A 21,386-nucleotide genomic window follows, 5' to 3' on the forward strand; every position below is an offset into this window, starting at 1 on the left:
TTAAACTGACAGCTCATGTATTTCTCTCTCAAGCAGTGGAAGAATATTGTTGGTCCCAGAAGGGCATGGTAGGATCAGGGTTTTGTCTCAGTCTATGAGTCTAAAAGGCTTTGCAGTTCCTGATATAAGCCATAAAGAAACTTCTCTTAAAAACACCAGTGTGGCCTTATTCCAAAATGACGCTCAGGTGAAGAAGTTGTGTATGCTTCCATCTCTTGGGATGAGGAGGAGTGGGAAGGGAGACTTTCACTGATGTTCCAGTGAAGCCAGAGAAGTCAGATGTTTGCATGAAGACACAGGGAATTTAATCACTGATTGACTCAGAATCATTTAGAAAAGGTAGAATAAGACAAAGGAGGAGAAAGAGGGAAGGCAGCAGAGAGCATATAACTTGAGGTATGGAAGGAAATTAAGAAGGGAAGTTGAAATTTTCATTTCATTGCAAGCACAGGAGCTCCCTAAGCTGTTCATGTGAACTATGAAATTGTGGAGCTCTGTGCGGTTTTCTTTCCAGCAGCGGCACAGGGAGCTGAGTGCCTGCATTGGGAGCACTACATACTGCTTTGCTTTAGTGCCTTTCCGGGTCAGTGACTCTCAAACAATGCCACACAGAGCTGCTTTAGTCGCGCTTCCATGAGTCAGTCTATAAGTACTGACACTTCCTCCTGAGTGTAACCCAGTGTCGTAGAGAATCTGCAGGCTTTATTGACTACTGATCTCAAAGCAGTTATGGTGTTCCTTGAACTCAGGTTGGTTGATCATGTGTACCTTTTTCAAATGGCATTCTTCCTGACAATTCAACCAGAGTCAGATTGTTGACTTTAAAAGGCCAAGTGAAAGGATGTGGCCAAATCCTTGCACCTGTAGCATTGAAAGAGTTGATACTCCTCACATTGTTCTGGGCACTACTTTCTCAGTAGCCACAACCGGTAGTGTTGTCTCGTAGAAAGTAAGGAGAAAGAGAATTACTGGTTCATGCAAAGATTTTCTTCCAGGCATGATCAATAATAGGACCAAGCAGCTGCATCACTCATATTCTTTTAAAATTGATTCATGTTCCAGGTTGCTTTACCTCTGCATCCCAGAAAATATACAGGAGGAGGGATGGGAGGCAAACTTAAAATAGTGCATTTAAATATTCTTCCAAACAAGGTAATATGGAAGTGGAGGCTTCTATGGATGGATCAGATATCTCTTTCCATTTGTGGTGTGGTTTGCTGATGATTTGAGCATTTGTGCAGCCAACCTCAGTGGCGATGTGGAGCCCCCAGGGAGGAGGGAACAGTCTGTTCAACATTTGTGCGTTCCTTACCAGCTGACTGCACCTGCAGCCTTTGCCATCAGCAGCTGGGTATAGAGGCATTTTGGAAAGCAGCAGCAGTGAGGAGCAGAGCTTGAGAAAACTGCGTGGAAAAAAAAAGCAGGCTATCCTGCCTCGAAGTGAGGTTAAGATCCTGAAGATACATGTCTGTTTCTGAGAATTGCTTAAGCTGAATTTGAGGCTGAACGTTGGCTAAGCACGTAAAAGGTAATTGAGTAAGAAGTTTTGATTTCTTTTTCCCCTCATCCCCCTGAAAGCATGCATCTCATTTTTACCTGTTTTCTCTACTTCCATGTATGCAAATTTCCTTCCTCTCACCTACTGAAAAGGCAAAATGCATCTAAATAAACAGTTGTGGATACAACCAATTTGCTAACGAGTCTTATCCTTTCACAATTTGGCTTCAAGATATTGTATTTATTCTTTCAGATCTGGATTTCATTGAGCTTTGTGCATTTGCATCCAGGAAGTCGCCCTATATCTGTTATTTTTATTTGGTTTATTGGATGGAGTATCTCTTCTGATTATGTATCTTTTCTGCACATCCAGCTGTGCTGTAGCCACTTATTGAGCATCTTGGAAGTTACTACTATGAACCTCAAAATGCATACAAGGAAAGCTGTTTTCTTTATTGCAGTGTGTCTTTACAGTCACACCAAACACGTTTTATACCTTTTATTTGGGTATAGATTATTTGCTTTATTAGTTTTTTACTTTATAAAAACTGAACAATATTTATTTTAGTTTTAATTAATTCCTTGAACAGTGGGGGTGAATCATTACGAATTGGCAATTCCAAGTTATGTTGTAGGCACATTTGTGGGGTTAAGTGAGGAGCTGTTTATACTTTTGTCCCCCCATCACATCATTTTAGATATTGAAGGAATCTCCTCTGCAATGTAGAGTGTGCATCACTTTATCATAAGACGCAGAGATAAAAGTTATGCATAAGGAGCCTAAAGAGGCAACACTGTCCAGATCAAATATTGACAATGATAAATGGAAAATGTAGAGAAGGAATTACGTTGTCTTAAAGTCAGTAGGCTTCTGACTTAATTTGCTATATTTGGTGGAGGAATAAAATGAGAGAAACATAAATGACCCCATTCCTCTTGAAATTCTCCATGGCAGCTGTCAACATCACTGTAAATTGGGGGTCACCATGTAGGCACAAAGCCTTTACATAGCTTTTTCTTGACATTAAGTTCATTCCTGTGGGATTTGGGCTCCTAGGTGGTTTTCAAGCTGTCCGTCTGGAAAGCTAAAACAGGATTGCCTTTCATTAATCTGGTTATTTGTTTGCTATTTTTTAAATGCTATTTTTCTTAAGATAACAGTGGCTTTATGACTGGTATAGGGGAGATAAGGCGTTGCTTTGTCTGCGTGAGCCATGGTTAATTAGGACCAGGGAAAGATCGGTACCAAACTAGGTGTCTTTAGTTCTTTTGGGTGCTCTTGATTTTGAATGCTTTGTGGAGGAGTAGCCTAAACAAGCCATGAGCAGAGTTGTTTAAATGATCTGAGCGGGGTGAAAGGTTTAAAACCAGTGCTCTGCTGCTTTAACCCAGTAATTCAGAGAATGCTCAGTGCTATCAAGTTAATTACAGCATTGCTGTCAGGAGGCAGTGGCTCTGTGGCAGGCTGGAAACTGACAGTCTTTTAAGGTATATCTGTCTAATACATAAATCATAATTTTTTCTTCTTCAAGACATTCTTTGCCCATTGAGGACCAATCAGAAACAAAGGGCAGGGAAAAGATAGAATTGTAGCAATGGAAGCTTCTTTGCTGAGAAAGTTGTTTCGTTGCTTCCTGTATGATGAGAGCAGAAAGCAAAAGAGAACAAGGAGAGATCTTTTCCTAATATTTTAGTTGTAGTCGTTACCCCTTTTCTTACAAATCTCTTCTCAAAAAGGTGATATGATTTTCGCTGCTAGGCTGCAGCATTGGGAAGAAGGTTGTTACTGATAGCTTTTTCCCCCCTTGGCCTTGGCTGCAATTGGTTTGCATTTTTGCATGTTGGGACACACACAGCTAGCTGATAGCCGGAGAGAAAAGGACAGAGGCAAAGACAGATAACATTATGGTTTTAACACTTCCCTGCTTGCCTTGACCTTTCTGAAAACTGGACTGCTGGAGCAGTCAGGGTGATGGGCATTTCAGAGCAGCACGGTTGCAAGCAAGCATGCTGATGGCAGACGGGGTCTGAGCCACACGCCCTCTGTGCCATGAATGGGCTTATGGGGAGGAATCCGTTCCTCTGTGTGCAGACAAGGTGATGCCACATCAGGACAGGCAAAGGCTGAAGTAGGGCATTAGCTGAATGATGAACCATGCTAAGCCATTTGCTTTACATGATGAAACGAATGCTTCTCCTTCCTCAGATGGCTCTGCCTTTTTCTTCTGTTCTCAAAGCTTCTCTAGTGAATTACATTGAAGGCAACCCATCATACAAGAGAGAGAGGAGGAATTTAAGAGGTCACTTCTACAACTTTGAAAATGAGACTGCTTTCTCTTAGCAGAAATATGTATTCACTTAAGAGCTTCATGGGATCTTAGAAATCATTTCCCTTCTCAAACCAGTTCTGCTGGATGCACATGAATGAGCCATAAAAGAGCTATATGTGTTAAGATAATCTGTTTTGATGGCAAATGTCTTTGATTAACTATTTCAACTATATCCTTGGTGCCTAGTTTTCATTTGCTTTACTTCCTTGGAGATCATCCTGACAGGGAATGCAGTTTTCTCCATTGTGCTTCTTTCTTGAGCATGTGCAGTTTCTGACAGTGACTTCTGATGAGTGTTTCTTCATTTCACTCTTTCCCACATTGTTCTATGCCTTTTCTCTCCCCCTTCTCTAGATACATTTTCTCTTTTCTTTCCTGTTCAATTGCTGCAGCCCATCCATCCTTCCTCCCTGTACCCATCTGAAGGTCACCTATGTTTTTGCTCTGTGTTGTCTTTGAACTGTAAAGCTACCCAGCTCTTCCAGTGATGTTGTAAAGTATTTGTTACTTGGGAAGAAATGCAAATTTCAGGTACCTGTGGTTTTCATTCTCTGTTATTTTACAGAAATTAACTACAAATATCCACCGTTTACTGAGCAGAGCTTTCTACTCTGGTCATGTTCCTTGTAAATCTTTTCATATTTTGACTGTATCAAGCTACTTTCTGTGTTTTCCCAATGTATGTTTTATCATTAAGTGTTTCCACTGCGCTTCTGATCTGGTCTTTTAAAATTATTATTATTATTATTATTATTATTATTATTATTTTTAATCTAAGGACTGCCACCTTTCCTTGGTGTAATTACTATTGTCTCTAGTGCGAATTTGATTGTTTGCCCGGACTGAGAATAAGATCTTCATGGGAAAGTACTTCCAGTTGGTTGGGCTTCTGTGTGAATACCGTTCTTCTGACTAAGTGGACCCTGTTGTATTTGATTAGTGTAAATATTAAGGTTTTTTATGCTTAGAAAAACTAAGCACCCTTCTCATTTTCCCAAAAGCTGTTATAACTTGTAATGGTGAAGGAGACCACACACGTGCTCTCCCATGTGTCCTGGGCATTCCAGACAGCATCTGTTACACTCAGGTTTGGCCTTTTTTTTCTGGAGTAAAAAGTGAGACTTCCAGTGTGGTTGGTGTTGAAAGAAATAAAACTGTCAGGAATACAAATGCCATTGCTTATTGAGGCTCCATATGGCACACACCCTGAGTAATGGGAGCTGCTGTGGGAGCCTGTGTGGCCAGAGCACGAGCTCCTGAGCTTCCCACTCTGCTGTTCTGGCTGGTAAATTTGAAACTAAATACAAACATGGGAAAAGATATGATGCTCCTAGTGTTAATGACCTCTTTCCAAAATAGCTTGATTGTGAGCTAGGCAGAGTTTCACTTCCATTAGTAAATGCTTTGATGCCTAGAGATGAAATGTGGTGTTACCTTCTCTGTTAAGCATTTGGGAGGTGTTTTTTAGCAGCTGTTGATAATGGTGGTAAGGCGCACTTTGTGCCGAGGGCTTTCCAAACATACAAATACGCTGCTTCTCACCAGTGACGTAGACAGAGGAATATGTATGGAGAAGGGAAATGAGACATCGTTAGGCAAGGTTTTTGCCACCTGACTTCACTTTCTGTGGAAGTGACAGCACTGTTATCCCTTTAGTGTTGCTTTTAACTGCTCCTTTAGTTTATGGTGGGTTGTTTTTTTTATAAATCTTGCAGTGAAATCAGGTTTGGCTGATTCCAGTCATATTGTACTGATGGAAAAATCTATCTGCTGATAAAATCACTCTGTTCTTTCTGTTTCATCACTGGCTACTTATCAATTTTTGCATTCAGTTTAAATTCCTTGTTACCCATTCAACTGCTATTAAATTCTGCCTCCCATCTTATCCTGCCCTGTTGTGTTTCTACTTCTATTGGTTGTGACATGTCTTAGTGGAAAACTGGAACTGCAAAGAGCATGAATCTCTTTACCTCATTGATATAACTCTTTCTGAGCTTCTGTAAGTGTGAGCAAGTTGCATTTTTAAATGCTGAAAAGAAAATTATTTATAACTCCCGTTCCTCTTTAAGTGTGCCCTCTTCATTTGGGATCTGTTAGTCCTTGTTTTTTGGTTGGTTGGTTTGGTTTTGTGTGTGTGTGATGTGTGTTTGTTTCAAGTAAACTGTATTCTGGAAAGTAAAACCAAGTAGACCAGAGTGAAGCTCCACTGCGGTCCAAGTTGCCACTTTGGTAATAGTGCAAGGTATTTTGCAGTGAAACATCAGGGGACAGTGAGCCCCTATGAGAAACTTACATTAAATGCCATTAGTTGGATGTTGGTGTATCTGGGAGAGTGAATGTCTGAAAGTCTTATCCACTGCCATCATATAAATTCTACTAATAATTAACCTCCTAAATTAATTGTTTTTCTCAGTGCGTTTCACTGGATTGTCACATTTCTGTGAAAAACATTTCTTTAGTTGTGGATTCTTTTTGCAGTGACATCAAACATTCACCCCTTTTGTAGTTCAGTTGTTTTGCTGTCGCATCTGGCAGTTTTGATGTTTACCCTGGTGTGTTGGGATCCGTGAGGCCAGCCATGCAGGGCTTCTCATTCTGCCTTCTCAAATGGTTTAGTGAAGAAACATAAGAATTATGGATCAAAATGAAAGAGGAAATTTATGTACTGAGGAAAGATAAGTGCTTTTTTTCTAAACTAACTTTATTTAACCAGGAAAAAAGAAAAGAGAAAATTTTGCTTTTACTGTAAATTTACAAGGGAGGCAGGGAGCTGGGCACACTTGGTTATGTTTACAGCCAGCACAAGCATGGTTCTTCTCTGTTTACTAATGGGCTGTGGAGGTATAAAAGATTATTGGAAACTCAAAGGTCAGAGTTTTTGCTGAATCAAGGTTTGGGTGAGCTGGAAAGCTACAGCAAAGTCCATGTGTATCTGGGACACAGCTGATGTGGAAGAGCTGCCTTTAGAGGCCGTCTCACTGGTAAAGTAAAATTAGTCTTTTAGCCCCAACCCTGGTCTCATCTGTGTCCTCCCTTGGGGGTTCAGTGTCTCCACTGAGGTGCTCTCTCTGGCAAGTTGCTCTTTGTGTGGCTCTCGGTGCGTGTACACACAGGGAAGTTTCCTGAGCTTCAATTAGCTTCACAAAGTACTTTAATCTGTGTGATCACCAGCCAGGTGGAGGGGTGGAGGAAGGGTGTAACTCCATTCTTCGGTGGTTTGTTTTTGTTTCACAGGATACCTAATCGTCCTGACTCTTTTAAAAGCTTTGCCAATAGACTATACAGATGCTGTGACACTACTGAAGTTTTACTGAACTGATTTAGCTGTGGCCAAGACTAAAGAAGGTAGTGTCTTATAGTTTGCTTTGTTGCCTGTTTCAAAGGCAATGATGTTAATGAACAGATGTGAGAAATCCCATTAGGAGTATGCTGGCGTGTCCACTTCTCTCAGTTCATGCCGCATTTCCTTGTTCTGTGAACTTTCTTTTTTCTTTGTGGTTTACCTCTAAATCCAGGTTCCTGGTTTGGTTGGGGTTTTGTTGTTGTTTTTTTCCCTGCACTTGTCATTTCTTATCTCACCCCAGTCTTTCTCACTCTTGCACAATCGAGCCTGCTGCAGTGCAGCCCCATGTCACTGTCTAGTCGGTGCCAACAAGGCTGTTGTCATGGCCTCGTTCTGTCCTCATGCCATAGTTAGTGTAATGTAATCATTACCTTGGTTCTGGAGAGCTACTGTGTTCTGCTAAGTAAATGTTTATGAACACTGGTGGAGACTAACATTAAAGAAGAGAGAGAGAAGCACTGTTTAAAGTCTTGTTTCTTCTTTATTTATTTTAAACCAGAACATTGTTCCTGAGGGAAGCAGCTGATGAGTATTTTTTCTTCACCAGACTGTGATCAGAGGTAAGTGCAGAATCTTTTGCATTTTTGTGGGCTGACATATCTAGATTTGGTAAGGGGAGCTTCCTGAAGTCCTTTTGAGTGGTCTTGTGTCAAAATAAGAGGCTAGGAATCAAGTAGAAGGAGGAGGCAGCTAGACTGATATGCTGCAATGTGAAGTTGCACTCCTCCTTCCCCTCTTAGAGTGATTTGCAGAGGAAACAGTTCCATGTGTCTTGTCTTCAGTTGCACAGTTGCCAGCATAAAGTGGCAGATGAGTTAATTTGGATCAGAAATGAATTTCCGATGCAGTTCTTGAGTGAGATAGGACTGAGTGTTTGCTTATTGCTAAACATTACTTTATTTAAATGGCGTTACTACTTCCATACCTTGTGGGCAGAATTTGAGGCAATGTTGTTCAGTATCCATTAACTCAGCCTTTGAAAAGGAATGGGAAGGATGCAAACTAAAAAGCTTTTAAGGTTTCAGGTTTGCGATTCACAGAATTTCTGACCTGTGCATAACAGCTCTAAGATCCCTTTGGGAATGACTATATTTACATTGCTCCCAGCATACTGGAACTGCATTCATGACTTATACTCACAGGAAGTATCATAAATGTAATTCAAAATAGAAATATTGGGTTGGTTTAAATTCTGTACTGAAGGAAAGGAGTCCTACTTTTTTTGTCAGTACTGTCTGGATGAATAGTGAAAGTAATTCTTGTGGAGTTCATATAAGACATATGTTTGAATACTGAACTCTAATATAACAAAAAAAGCACCAGTCCTGTCAAGGTGCCTGATGCAAAATTTGCAGAGATTCAGGCTCCTATGACATTTATGGATTTCAGGTGCTGCAATACTTGCAAAAAGCCCAATGCTATCCTAAGAGTGGAAGTTCCTCCAGTCAGTGCAGTAGAAGAGGAATGATGTAGTCAAGTCTTACGTCGTTGAAAGGTTCCTAGATTCTTTGCTTGGAAAGAACAGAGCTGATTTGGTTTTGTGTGTGTGCTGGACAAGTCTGGTTGAAGTACTTTTTCATGCCTGAAAAGTGTTCTCAGTTGTACAGATCTCTCAGATTGCTTTATGTGAGCAAACTTACGGCTTCAGCTGCGCAGAAAATCAGAGGGCAAAAAAGAGAGGGTGGAATGGTGCATTCCTTGTGCAAGTAGACTGGTTTTATAGAAAGGAAATTGCAGGAGCTAGTACTTAATGGTGAGTTCCAGTGCACAGACACTCAGGTGGTCAGGAAAGGTAGACATGCTAAATGAGGACTTCAGACTCTTGGAGCCCTGCACATGTTGCAGCTCTGAACTTCCTCTGTCTGTCAACTGGGAGCTGGACTTTAACCCTAATTTTCCTGGGAAGCCATAGACAAGTTTGATACTGTTGTCCAAATGAACGATTACTTCCAGGGCCATCCCCATGCAGTGCCCACTTTCTTTTGGCAGCCCCTTCCCAGCCCCACTCACGGTGCAGCTCTCTGCTTTCTCTTTCTCTCAGCTCTAACCCTGAAATTTCTGGAGACATGTTGGCAAAAGTCTTCAGGCGTTGGTCATATAAGAAGATTTTGGAGGTTGCAAGAGGTGTGTAGGAGCTATGCAGTTGGTGTGCCCCTGTTTTCATAGCTCGTGTTTCCAATGTGATTCAAATAGCAAATATTTTCTATTGTAAACTTTTTCTTGTCAATTTTACAGGTGTGATTTGCAGAGACTAGTAAAGGAGCAGAAATAATTCAAAACACGTGATAAAGGTTTTTATGCTTGCAATACATTGTTGTGAGGACTAGAGTGGTAATAGAAGCCAGGGCTACTTCTGCAAACTCAAGAGGAGAAACTGGATAAATTAAACAAAAGTTTGTGATGAAGTAGAATGAGTGCAGTGACCACATTGGCATTCTGTCCAGCTTGAGTAGTTGCATAATTCCAGAGACACTTGGTGTAATATTCACATGAGAAATGATAATAAGTGAGTAAAAATATTAATGGAATGCTTTGTATATGCCACTCATGTCAATGTATATGTGACATCATGACTAGAACAGCAAATGGAGAAGAATATTTGATTTCAGATACAGCCACAGTAAATTGTCATTGCACCTTTGATTTCGTTGACACAAAAGGTAGGAAATGGAGAAAGACAGCAAAAATGTAGAAATAATAGCAGATGGAGAGGAGACCATGCAGTAGGATATATAGCCAGGTTGGGCATGCAGAACCCATTTCACTGTGCATAAGAGCAGAGTTATTGGAAACTTCAAGTTATTGTTAGTAATTTAAAAGAGGACTTTGGGCTTTTCTTGTGCTAACCGATTGTTAGTTCATCCTTAGCAATACTTATTTATTGGTTAATAATGTTTTAGTGTTTTCTGCAATGAGATGCCTCTCCCAGTAATATTCCACAGTTAAATTACAGAAAAAGTACAAGAGTGAGCCACTAAATGCCTGCAGCTTACTTCTCAAGAAACCTTCGTTTTCCTAAAAGCCTTTATTTTCCTGTGATGTATCTCTATTCAGTCATAGCAGGAGTAGAGGGACAAATAATTCCTTTTCTCTTCCATTGTATTTTATCTTTTTCTGGATGTTAACTGTGTCTGGTTTTTTTCTGTCAGTTGATTCTAGTAAGGACTTGTCTACTGGGTATTTCTTTGCATTCACCAGTTCTTCATCTTATTGTCTAGGGCAGGTTACAGTAACCAGTTCCTCTGAAACTTGTGGAAGTGATCTAATCATGTCAGTGAGATCCTCTCATTGAAACATCTCCAGAATTGTGCTGGTTTACTTAGATGGTGTGTCTTCATGACATCATGCCACATTTATGCAACAGGGAATGAATTCTAGGGCTTGGACAGGATTTGGTCTTAGACATTTTAATTAGTTTATTGGACTGAAGTTCAAGAGAACTGGCAAGTTAGTGGTGGATTTTTGCCAGTTACAGTTTACATCATTTTTAAGGATTGGCTGTTGCTGAAGATGAGCCTGTTGAGTATTAAAGATTAATACAAAAATGAAATAACTGTCTCAAATTGTAGGCACTACTAAGTATGAGGGCTTTGTCAGGCTAGCAACCTGCATAGCAACACCTACTGACCTCATTATCCTTTCCTCCATACAAGCTACTTTATCCCCAAATGGGCTTTGGAGGTCTGAGATAGGAAATGTGAGCATAGCTGAGCAGAGACAAAAAAATAATTACAAAGCAGAAGGACACGACTTAGGGTGCTCTGGCAGGTTTGTGTTCCTCTCTTTCGAATATATCATCTATTTGTCAATTGAATGGCTTGACTTTGGCCCTTTTCACCCTTCTCTCCATGTGTTTTAAATGATCGGTTAATCTTATGGGTGGGGAATGCTGCATTCAATACATCAAGAGCTTTTTTCCTACTTTAACATGGAAGAGGAGAAGTAACACATAAAGTTTTCTCCTGTAAATGCAAACGTATTCTTTCCTCCTTTCACCTTCTTCCACAAAATGATTCACGTGCTTACATATTACAAAACTCTAACAGTCTCTCAGAATATATTTTCTGTATCTGGCATTACAGCTCTTGATCTATTACTGGGCTAATGCCCTCACCAAACTCCCAAGATCTGTCCTAAGGCTGTGCTTAAAGGCTTGGAAATCAACTTAGGCTGTGATTATGGACAACTTGGAGGGCTTCCCAGGAAGGACCTGTCCAGGCACCAGTTATAGGAGAAGAATATTATTTCCATCGATTTTTAAATCTTCTCCTGCAAGCACTACGCACCAGCCTCTTGTGAGCGCACAGCAAGGCTGGGAGCTGAGGCGAGGCGGGGGCAGGGGTGACCCCAGCCCAGGCACTGCTCCCAGTGATGGGCCACCGTCCCACAGGGTCTCAGCAGAGCCAGGTGCTGGTGACAGGGTCTATGGACAGTCCGAGGCAAGATGGAGGCTTCATCTGGGAGTTCAAAAACACAGGGCTGAAGGCTGCAGCATGGGTCCATAGGCCAGCTAGAAGACAGTGCCAAAGACAGAACTGGGTACAGGGTACAGCATATGTATGAGGAGTCTTTCCAGGAGACAAGCTACTGATGGCCTAAGTCCATCCGGGAGCCAGGGCCAGAGGCAGGCTGCAGGCAGGTACACCCACAGCAGAGTTCAGGCAAAGAGCAAAGGGCTGGGCCCGAGCTTCAGGGGGGTGCTGGGCCAGAGGCAGAGGGGGTGCGTGAAGGTCCTGCTGAGCTGGTCTGTGTGGTTAAGGGCTGATGGTGCCCTCAGGGTCCTGACACTTCCAGATCTTTGGTGGGACAGATGAAAGTTTTCTTGCTCTGTATGCTGTCATCTGTCACAAGTTTTAATGATGTAACTGGTACCTATAACAGAACCCCTTTGTTTCACTTAAGAGGAAGAAGAGAGTTTTGCCTTATGTGCTTATTCTGGCCTCAGAAATTCTTCTCATCCATCAGACAGGCACTTAATTCCAAACAGGGTGAATGATGGCTCATTTGTCTCCTGATGTAAGAGACAGGCATGTTTGGAGAAATACAAAACTTTTCCTGGTTTTTGTTTGTTTTGTTTGTTTGTTTTTTCCTCCTTAATCCCAAAGTCAACTACATGCAGACCTTCTGAAGACTCTTGTTTCTATTTCAGTGGCAGGCCAAAAAAAAAAAAAAAAAAAAAAGGAATGATATGACATAGCTGTCTTGGATTGAATTTTGGGTAGGGTAGACTTCACCAGTGACAACATAAACATTCAAGCCAGCTAGAAATCTGTCAAGATCTATGCATTTAATTGGAGTCAAACAGATCGTACCTACACAAGTCTGCAGGGTCTGTCTCCTTTCTCAGCCTCCATCCCTGCATCAATTCTGGCTACATTCACGTGGCTTGTTAGACTGGGTTTAATTGTAGTCTTCCTTGTGCTACAGAGTGGATCTGTGTAACCTCAGTTGAAGGGGAAATTCCAGACAGGAAGCTGTTCCTCTGTTAACAGTCAGATACTGGCTGGGTTAAATGCATCTTTAAATCTTGTCACATCCCTTCTCTGGCTGCTAAAGAGAATGAGAAGTTCTCTCTCCTCCATCAGTGATTCCCAGAAAATCTGCTTTGTGTCCCAGTATCTTTTTGAGAAGAGCTAAGGTAATTTAGATCCTTTATCAATATTTGGGTGAGGACGGATGGAGGAACTCAAAAGAAATCTAATTTTTTTCAGGTACTTAGTGCAGTATTAAGGTACCTCAGTAGTGATCTATCTTTGCTATTGTTTTTTCCAGTAAGATTTACACACAAGCATGTTTGGTCTTTACTGGCTTCAGTGAGAGTTTAGATATAGGGGACTGGCTGCAGCAAATCCTGTGTGTTGTCTTTACCCGAAAAATGTGGTAAAGCAAAGTGAATCAGTGAAATGGTGGGCAGAGCCCTGGGGGACAGGATCTGGGCAGAGGAGACTGGGGGGTGTGTATGTGTGAGGGTGAAGAACTGGTGAAAAATTCTTGTTTGGCACATTACTGTAAACCACAGTAGATTTGTTAAGTGTTTCTGTCTGGAGGTTAGCACTTCAGGGATAGCACTATCCATGCTATTGTGTCGTGGTAGCTTACAAATAAGGCTTGATGAAGAAAATCTTTCAAAGAATGTAAACTAAACAAACATATCTTGCTGTGTCTTGGTAGTTCTAAAACTGTTTAGACTCCGTCTGTTTCTCAAGTGCAATCAGTGTAAATAGCATCCTAAATTTGAGATATTTTGAAAAACTTGTAACAGGCATCTTAGGGTATGAAAAATGTGTTTTGCCTAGCCAGTTAAAGTCACTGTAAAGGTCCAAGTAAACACCCTGTAGTATAGCCCAATAAATGAGAGAGGATAACTGAGTATCTTTTGGGGTATAAAGCCAGGACATCAGTATAGGTCTGTTAGTGTATTTGCTTGGACAGTGGGATTTCACTCCCTTTTTATTTAACTTTTCAAGATTGTGTTATTTACAAAGTACTAAGACTACTTATTTCAAACATGTTTACTTTGATACCATATACCCTTTTAAGCTACTGATACAAAGCACAGCAAGAGGTTTGGGTCTAACTAGCGTCTTAGAAATCATGCTGTCACAGAGAATGACCCTGGTAAGGAGGAAATACTACAAATACTTCTGTTTTTGCTACAACCACCATTCTTACTTCAGCTGTAGAGGCTCTAAAAGGCCCCTTTCTTTCTCCGAATAGTTGATTCTGGTTTTCAGATATGTTTTCCAGATTATGAGTGTTAGAAGTAGAGGAAAGACACAGGCTGGTCCAGAAATGCTGCAGTGGATACATGATTTCAGCCAGTGACAAAAGAGAGACTTTTATCTGAATCATGACTAGACATTTTGAGTTTGCCTTAATTTTCCTGGGAATTACCCTAACAAAAGTTACTTTTAAAAATCTGTTTTATTTCACAGATCTACAGAAGTTGTCTAATAAAGATACTGACACCTCTACAGTGGGTTAAAAGCTACTGATGATTGGCTTATAATTCTCTTGGTAACCTTTCCTTGGACCTTTCGGAAACAGCCCACTGATCCTGGTGGAAAACCTCTACTGCTGTGCCTCTGCTCACACTACAATAATTAAAATACATTGAGTAGCAAACACAAAGATCACGTAATGGTTGTCAGAAAGGCCTTATTGTATATCATAGCCAGCGTAGGGAATGTTACAGAGAGACCTACATGGTCATCCCAGTCTTCATGATGGGAAAGCTATCTGGAAAGGCGAAGCTGCACTCACAACACGCAGGAGTAGAAGCTGACTCTTAACTGGTAGCAACACCCAGCATTTCCCCCTTTATTTCCAGGGCTCTTTGGAGACAGTGAGCACAAAGTGATGTTGAGCAGAACTACAGCTTGCATCATGCCAGAGTAGTTAGGACTGACTATTTAGGAAAATATCCCTGAAATCTCACTATAACTACCTGCTGGCATGAGGACATTGTTGATGTACTTGCCTTTAAGTGATGCTTAGCAGCAACAGAGCTAAATTTTTCTCTACTTGCCATTGATCTGGGAAGTTGGAGGAGAGTGGGAAAGTGCAGAAGGTTTGGGTAGGGGGGATGGAGGAGAGGAAGAGAGGAAATCCAGCCTTTCAGAGAGCTATTGAAGTTTTGACTTCAGGCAGTGAGCAAAAGTTAATTGTCTTCATATATGTGGACCAGCAGTAATTCTTCTCTCTAAGTGAACACATTTGAAAAGGCTACTAGCAAATGTCTAGTGAACCAGAATCTCCGTAAGACACTGGAGAAAAATGTATTAAGTGTATAGTGAAAACTCATCATGAAAATCTTGGTTATTCTAAAAATCAGTCCTTTGTTGTGCGGAGTCAGGATTTTCTGTTGTCTTTGTGATTAGTGGAGTATTGAGGACTTTGCAACACCTGCTTTTTGCATACTGCAGCTTGAATGGGAAGGGTTTGTATACTGGCATAGATAGGAGCTGGAAGCTAAAAATTTAAATTGTTTTAGTTATATATAAATGAAAATTTTTGTCACCGTTGTTCATCTGCAGTTCACAAAGAAGCTTTCATGCTTGCAGTGCTACATTGTAGCATGACATGTATGTGAGATTTTGGTTTTTTTAAACAAAGGCAGAATAGAGAGTTGTCTCCTCTGTTAGATGTGGAAACTACATTTTTCAAAGGTACTCAATATCCATTTAACTTCAGTTGATTGATTAGGACAGCAGCACTAGTTTCACGTGTGTAATCCTTATCCCTCAGCACCTTGTCTTTTATTCACTGTTTAGCAACAAATATCTTAATGTCCGTGTGCTTTTCTTTCTCAAATACCTCAGTGCTCTTTACAGTTTTCACATTAAATAAATGAATAAATAATTTGCTATGTTTTGGCAATGTATCTTCTAGGATTAAACAGCACTGAGCAAATCATTGTACTGTTATATGACAGAAAGACTATATGATAGTATGCCCATTCTGAATTAGTTCTGTTGTTCATTCAGAAGGAAAGTCATCTACTCATAATAAACAATTTAAAACATTTTCTACCTTAGCTACTGAGGCTTGTTGCTGTCCTGTCAGAGCAATGAGACAGTAGAAAATATCTTTGAGACAGACCTTAGTGCAGCTACCTGCTCAGTGTAACTCTGAGAAGCTAGACATTCTGCAAAAGCAGGTTTAAGTCCTAGTAGGTAACCACAAGAGCCTCATAATTGAGCCTTGTTTCTGATCTTAGTTTTTAGCTTGTTATTGTCAGGATAAAATTGTAAGGAGTTATTTTGTTAGCTTTATAACAGAGATAGCACCTGAATCCCTGGGATTCAGGCCTCTTTCAGAGCATTCTCTAATACCCTGTACCATTCTATTGCATTAAGTTTTTGCTGTCTTATTACAGAAGTCTGTGCTCTGCACTGTCAGCTCCTGTTAAAATAATTCCTCTAGAGATGTGTGCTAGTGTGTCACCCTGTCTGAAAACCTTCTCCCAAACCCGGACTGCGAAAGGGTACAACTTTGAGGACATCTAGGGCTTTGCATCTTCAAAGAGAAGATGCTGCTGTGGTCAGAAGCACCTCCTTTCCTACCTGCCTCTCCGTTCCTCTAAGATACTGTTTTCTATTATGTTTTAAAGTAGTCAGCCCCTCTTGTACCAGTCTTTTAGGGGTATAGAGTTTAGCTCCCCCCCGCCTCGACCATTGCAGCCGAACATGCTTACGCAAGGACAGAACATAATCTCAGATTTATGTATTCATTCTTTTAACATGTTAATTCTTCATTAGTGGTGTGGAAGAAGGTGATTTTTCTGTGTTCCTCTGCAGATTTATTCCAGTCCCCAGATTCCAAGAGTAGTGTCTGAGTATACTTAGCTGGTGTCGGGTTGGTTTGCCTTTATTTTTTTTTTTTTTTCCCCTCTTCCCCCACCCCCTCCCGATAATGAGATCGGTTCACTAAGTGAAACTGCAAGCCACATTAGGGCATGAGAAGCAATTTACTGCTACTGAATACATTTGCTGAGTGTAGTTTCCCTCATCTTGTCAGCTTGTCAGTCTGGAGGCATCCATAAACCTGTGACAGCCTCAGAAGACGAACTCCGGCACCAAGCTGTCAGTGTGCCAGGCACTGCCGTCTGTGGGCTCCCTTCCTCCCCGCTCCCCCCTTGCCTGCCCGCTTGCCCTCCCTCTATCTCTCCCTCTCCCTTCTCTTTCCCCCACGCCGCTCCCCTCCTCCCTCTACCTTACTGATGTGGGTTTAGGTGCTGCTGTTCTTCGTGGTGGTACCTTTTTGTTTTCCTCCTTGATCCTCTTGCCACTGGAACAAAGGGAGAACTGGCTGCCCATGGTGCGGCACCTGCCCGTGCAGCCTGGGGAGCGAAGGGGAGAAAAGCGGGGCGCTCCGCATCCCGCTCTGCCTGCGCCGGCACTAAGCTTGTTCAGTCACTTTGCTTAGAAATGCCTTTGAACTGCTGCTGGATCCTGATCCCATTGTCTGCATCCAAATGGAGTTCAACACCCTACCGTGAGGAGATGCAGTGTGTAAGAGGAGGAAGGAATGGAGCTGTATCCACATCCTGAAGGAGCATCTCAAATCTGCCGTGTGCTATGACAATCTGAGTACTGGAACATGCTTCTCTGCCTTCCTCTGCACACCGTCTTCCTCACTTTCCTCTCGTTGTTCCTGCGATTTCAGGGAGTGATATGGAACCTTTTCAGAGAGGAGCTGCAAGGCAAGATAGTTTCTGGGAGAAGAGGGCTGTGCTTGTGGGTTGTTTATGTGGGACTGTGCTTTGTCCACCACCCACCTGTAGATGCACTGTGATATACTAGCTAGATGGTGCTCATACTGCAGCAGTGATGTGTTCTTTTTTAGCATCAATGTATTTACATTTTCCAATTTGTCTGCTCTTAAAATTCCAGCGTCCTTAGGTTTGCAAAATGATCTGAGAGATTTTGGCAACACTGAGTGAAGACAGCCACTGCTAGTAATAATGGTTCAGCCAGAAAGGCCAGCTCACTTTACATATGATTTTTGTGAAAAGCAGCTCTCAGACTTTCTTACTTTCCCTTTGGCTCCATGTCTTTCCTTGGGTTGCTGACTGTTAGACCCCTTTTGAGAAAGTAACTTCACTTGAGGATTTCGCTTTTAAAGGTAGGAATTTGAATCTTTGTGCATGCTTTGCTTTTCCTTATCTAATTTTTACCTAGGTTGTTACAAGAAAACATTGTTTTTCTTTCGTGCCTTGTTATTTGACTGCTTATTACGCAGTCATCTGCAAGGACAATTCTGTGAGAGGAGGATGGACGAGCTGCTCTTCAGTGACTTTATTAGTCACTAATAAAGTCACTAAGTGGAGTTGGCAGGGCTTGTGTCTCGCACTGATATGCCTGCTACAGTCCTTGCTCATTAAGCTCTTTGTTAGTTCCTTCTCCTCCTCCTCCTCCTCCTCCTCCCTCTGCTCTCCCTTTCCCTCCCTGATAGGATGTCTCTGCATCTAACCTTGCTGCTGGGTTAAATTCAGGTTCTGAAACATGCTGGAGGAGGATGAAATCTGGCTTGTGAGGAGCTGGTGGCTCACAAATGCATAGCACAAGGAGGCTTCACCGAGGCTACTGCTCACGCTGCACTATAAATAGATATTCCCTTGACCCTTTATAGTCACTTTGTGTCTTGGGCACCTGGCTGGAAGATGAATAGATATCAGCAATATTGGTAACTGATTACATCATTGTCACGATTAGAGTCGTTACAGGTAGAACATTTTAAAAATCAGATGATGTCTTATATGGTCCCTGAGGACTAATGAAACCACATTATCCAGTGGTTTGTCACACAGCAATCATTCTCATTTGTATCTCAAGAGCAAAGCTAGTTGCGCTAAGTTAATATTTAGCAATTTGAAAGCTTAGAAATTGAAATTTTTATAGATTTTTTTTTTTTTTACCTTTCAGTACAAACTAGTAAAAGAATACCCTTTACCTAACAATGTGTTTGATTTAAATTTTTTTGTTCCTTAGGAAATAAGATGCACTTGGAACACTGAGGATTTTCTGCTTATTAAGAGATTTCTTCATCCTTGAGCTGAGATGTGGCTGCCATTCCCCTGGTCAAGGCACATTAAACAGAATTTGGGCCTTTAAAACTGTGCTTTATTTAACCAATCACGTTCATGCTGACAGTATGGATGCTTCTGCAATGTGGCCAAACACTGCAGATGTAGGAGCCAAGAGCTTGGCCCGGAGCACAGGCCAGAAACTTTTTGCAGGGCTTCTTCTCTTAAGGGTCTTTGTTTTTTCCTCTTACAGTAATGAATGTAGTCAGATGGTTAGGCTGCTTTGTAAGTAATTGTGTAGATGTAGCTCCTGCTGTCTAAAACCTTCCCTCTACAATGTGTCAATGTGGAAGAGGAGGCACAGTTTTCAGTTCTGTTCTGTGCCCTCCATGTTCACTCCCCAGCTTCAGCTCAAAAGGATGAGGAAGGGTGATGGTCTCTACTTAAGCGTTTCAGGTCATATGTGATATGTTTCGTGTTAGCTAAAACTGCAATGAAATTTTTTCCATATTGTATTAGGATCTGACCTTTCTATAAGCCATTCAATTCAAGAAACCTGAAGAGGTGATGAAAAGGTGTATGTTGACAGGAGTGTTTAACCAACACAGAGCTGAAGTAACCTGTCAGAGTTTGACCTGCTGCTAATTCCAGGAATCTTGGGTCTTACCTTACTGCTGGAAGACAGACAACCTCCTATGTGGATTTTCTGCTTCAATGATTTGGAAGAAATTACTAAAAAAATAACAAATTATCTTCAATAAAAATGTTCTCCATTGTTTTAAACCATCCAGAAATGATGTATCAAGTGTGTTCATCTTAGATGAAATGTAACGAAAAGCCGATAACCCCACTGCTGTCGTTCATCATGAAGCAACTATTTTATGTGCTCAGTAAAATGTTATAGCATGTCAGAGGCATTTTGTGAGTGGATGCAGCCATTTGCCTGAAACCAGTCAAAATTTAAACAAGGCTGAGATTTAAATTGCCTTTGATTCTTAATTGAAGGTTAAGGCATGAAAAGGAGAAAGAAGAATGAGTGTTTCCCAAAGCCACTAACTATAGGCAAGAGTAGGAAGCGATAGGTAAAGAAGCAATTTTAATTCAAGTAATTTCTTGCAGAGTTATGAAGCAACTCAAACTGTTTTTCCTCTCTTCACCAAACTGTTATTGGCTTGTGTGAGGTAGGAAGCTGTCATCTTGCTTGGCATGTTGTTCTCCCACATCTCATGTGTGACTGCACCACAATTAAGGTCCAGTTGGATGAGACTCTGTTTAGACTAATGTTACTGCTTCAGTGTGTATAGGTGTGTCTCCATTGTCACACCTTATTCCACACACCCGGACCCTGCTGACATTTTCTTCTAGCAGGATGGAGTGCTACCTGTAGTGCAGAGCTGGACTGGAGCAGGTACTTGAGTAGTTACCACTCAGTTTTCTGATGTTTTGTGATGGAGTCAGCTAGTGCAGTAAAAGCACTTGGGTGTGTTTGAAAGCTAGGAACCTCATTTTAGTCTCTGAGACACTCCGAAGAAGATGATGGATTCAATAAGCTTGTTTCAAGAGAGGCGATTGTTAATGCTCATTTATACAAAATGTTGCTGGAAAATAGGAGGGGGAAGAGGTCGAGAAGGGAAGTCTGCAAAATAAGCCTGCTTACACACATTAGGATGAGCCCAGGCATGAAGCGAAAGGAAAACTTGGAGCTCTTCATTATCGAATATTCCCTTAGGCAATAACAAACTCACTATAGATCCAGCAAGCCAGGCACAGGGGCTGGCGGAGAGAGAGCATGCATTGTTCGCAGAATATGGCTGGTGCTGGAATCTTTCACTGCAAATTTGAAGGCATCTTTAATGCAAAATATTCCTCAAAGGGATTTGGTTTTGTTGCTTTTCCATTCCACTGCTTTCAATCCAGTGTGATGCCTTCTTCCAAACAAAAGGTTGTAAAGTTGGGTATTGTACAACAAAGGAAGCGTAATCCTTTTTTTTTTTCATACCCTCATATATGAACTGAGGTTATGTAGAGACACTTATTTTTGGAACCGAAAATGACCAAATGGAGAAATTCACCTCTCTCTGCTTTAGTGTGTTGTAGCTTTTCAGCCTTTCTGTGGTGCATAGTGGCCACTCCATATTGTATGCTTCATTTCAGGGTAAGTGATCATTTTTATACTGAAAATTCAAGTACAGAATATATTTGTGTAAAGGCCAAATGTCTTTCCCAGGGCAGGGGGGCAGTGTTTGTAGAATGTGGGAGAACACATAACACAGACCTCCAGTGTCTCCCACTGATATATGTAGAGTTGTTCAGGTTTGGTTTTCTATAAGGAGCAGGGGATGGAAGTTAAAGTGTCTCTTCTGGGTAGTAGGGTAGTTATGGGTAGGATTTGTGGCATTGGTTCGCCCTACCTACATTACATTGGTTGATTTACATTAATATGTTCAGGTCTGCAAGGTCTCAAATATTTCCTCTTATTTGTATTCCTAGCATTTGCAGAGTCCAAGGTGATTCTTCATATAAACAATTTGACCTAAAATAAATTCACTCTCTTCCTCCTTCCCAATAAATTAAATGCCATTGCAAGTTGTTTAACCTTTGAGGTGGCCCTTGCTGAATGAGTGTGGTTCTTCTGTTTGACGCAAATAGCAGCAGTGAAGAAAAAGGAATGTATGAGAGCCTGACAGAT

The 21,386-nt window shown here is 41.3% G+C and overlaps 1 protein-coding gene across 10 annotated transcripts in view; it reads left to right on the forward strand.

Moving 5' to 3' along the window:
• NDST2 (N-deacetylase and N-sulfotransferase 2) overlaps positions 1–21,386 on the forward strand; it is a 136,858-nt gene that overhangs the window by 77,003 nt on the left and 38,469 nt on the right. For 7 of the 10 annotated variants that reach the window (XM_071811818.1, XM_071811819.1, XM_065843304.2 and 4 more), the window contains one exon: positions 7,670–7,730. The exons of 2 other annotated variants lie outside the window; for them this stretch is intronic. The gene's annotated coding sequence lies outside the window, so the exon portion shown is untranslated. Of the gene's footprint in view, positions 1–1,505; positions 1,529–7,669; positions 7,731–21,386 lie in introns of those variants that run through there. One more of the 10 variants, XM_071811821.1, reaches the window with a different exon arrangement.

The sequence above is a fragment of the Patagioenas fasciata genome, chromosome 8 (assembly GCF_037038585.1).
Source record: "Patagioenas fasciata isolate bPatFas1 chromosome 8, bPatFas1.hap1, whole genome shotgun sequence".
Lineage (NCBI taxonomy): Eukaryota > Metazoa > Chordata > Aves > Columbiformes > Columbidae > Patagioenas > Patagioenas fasciata.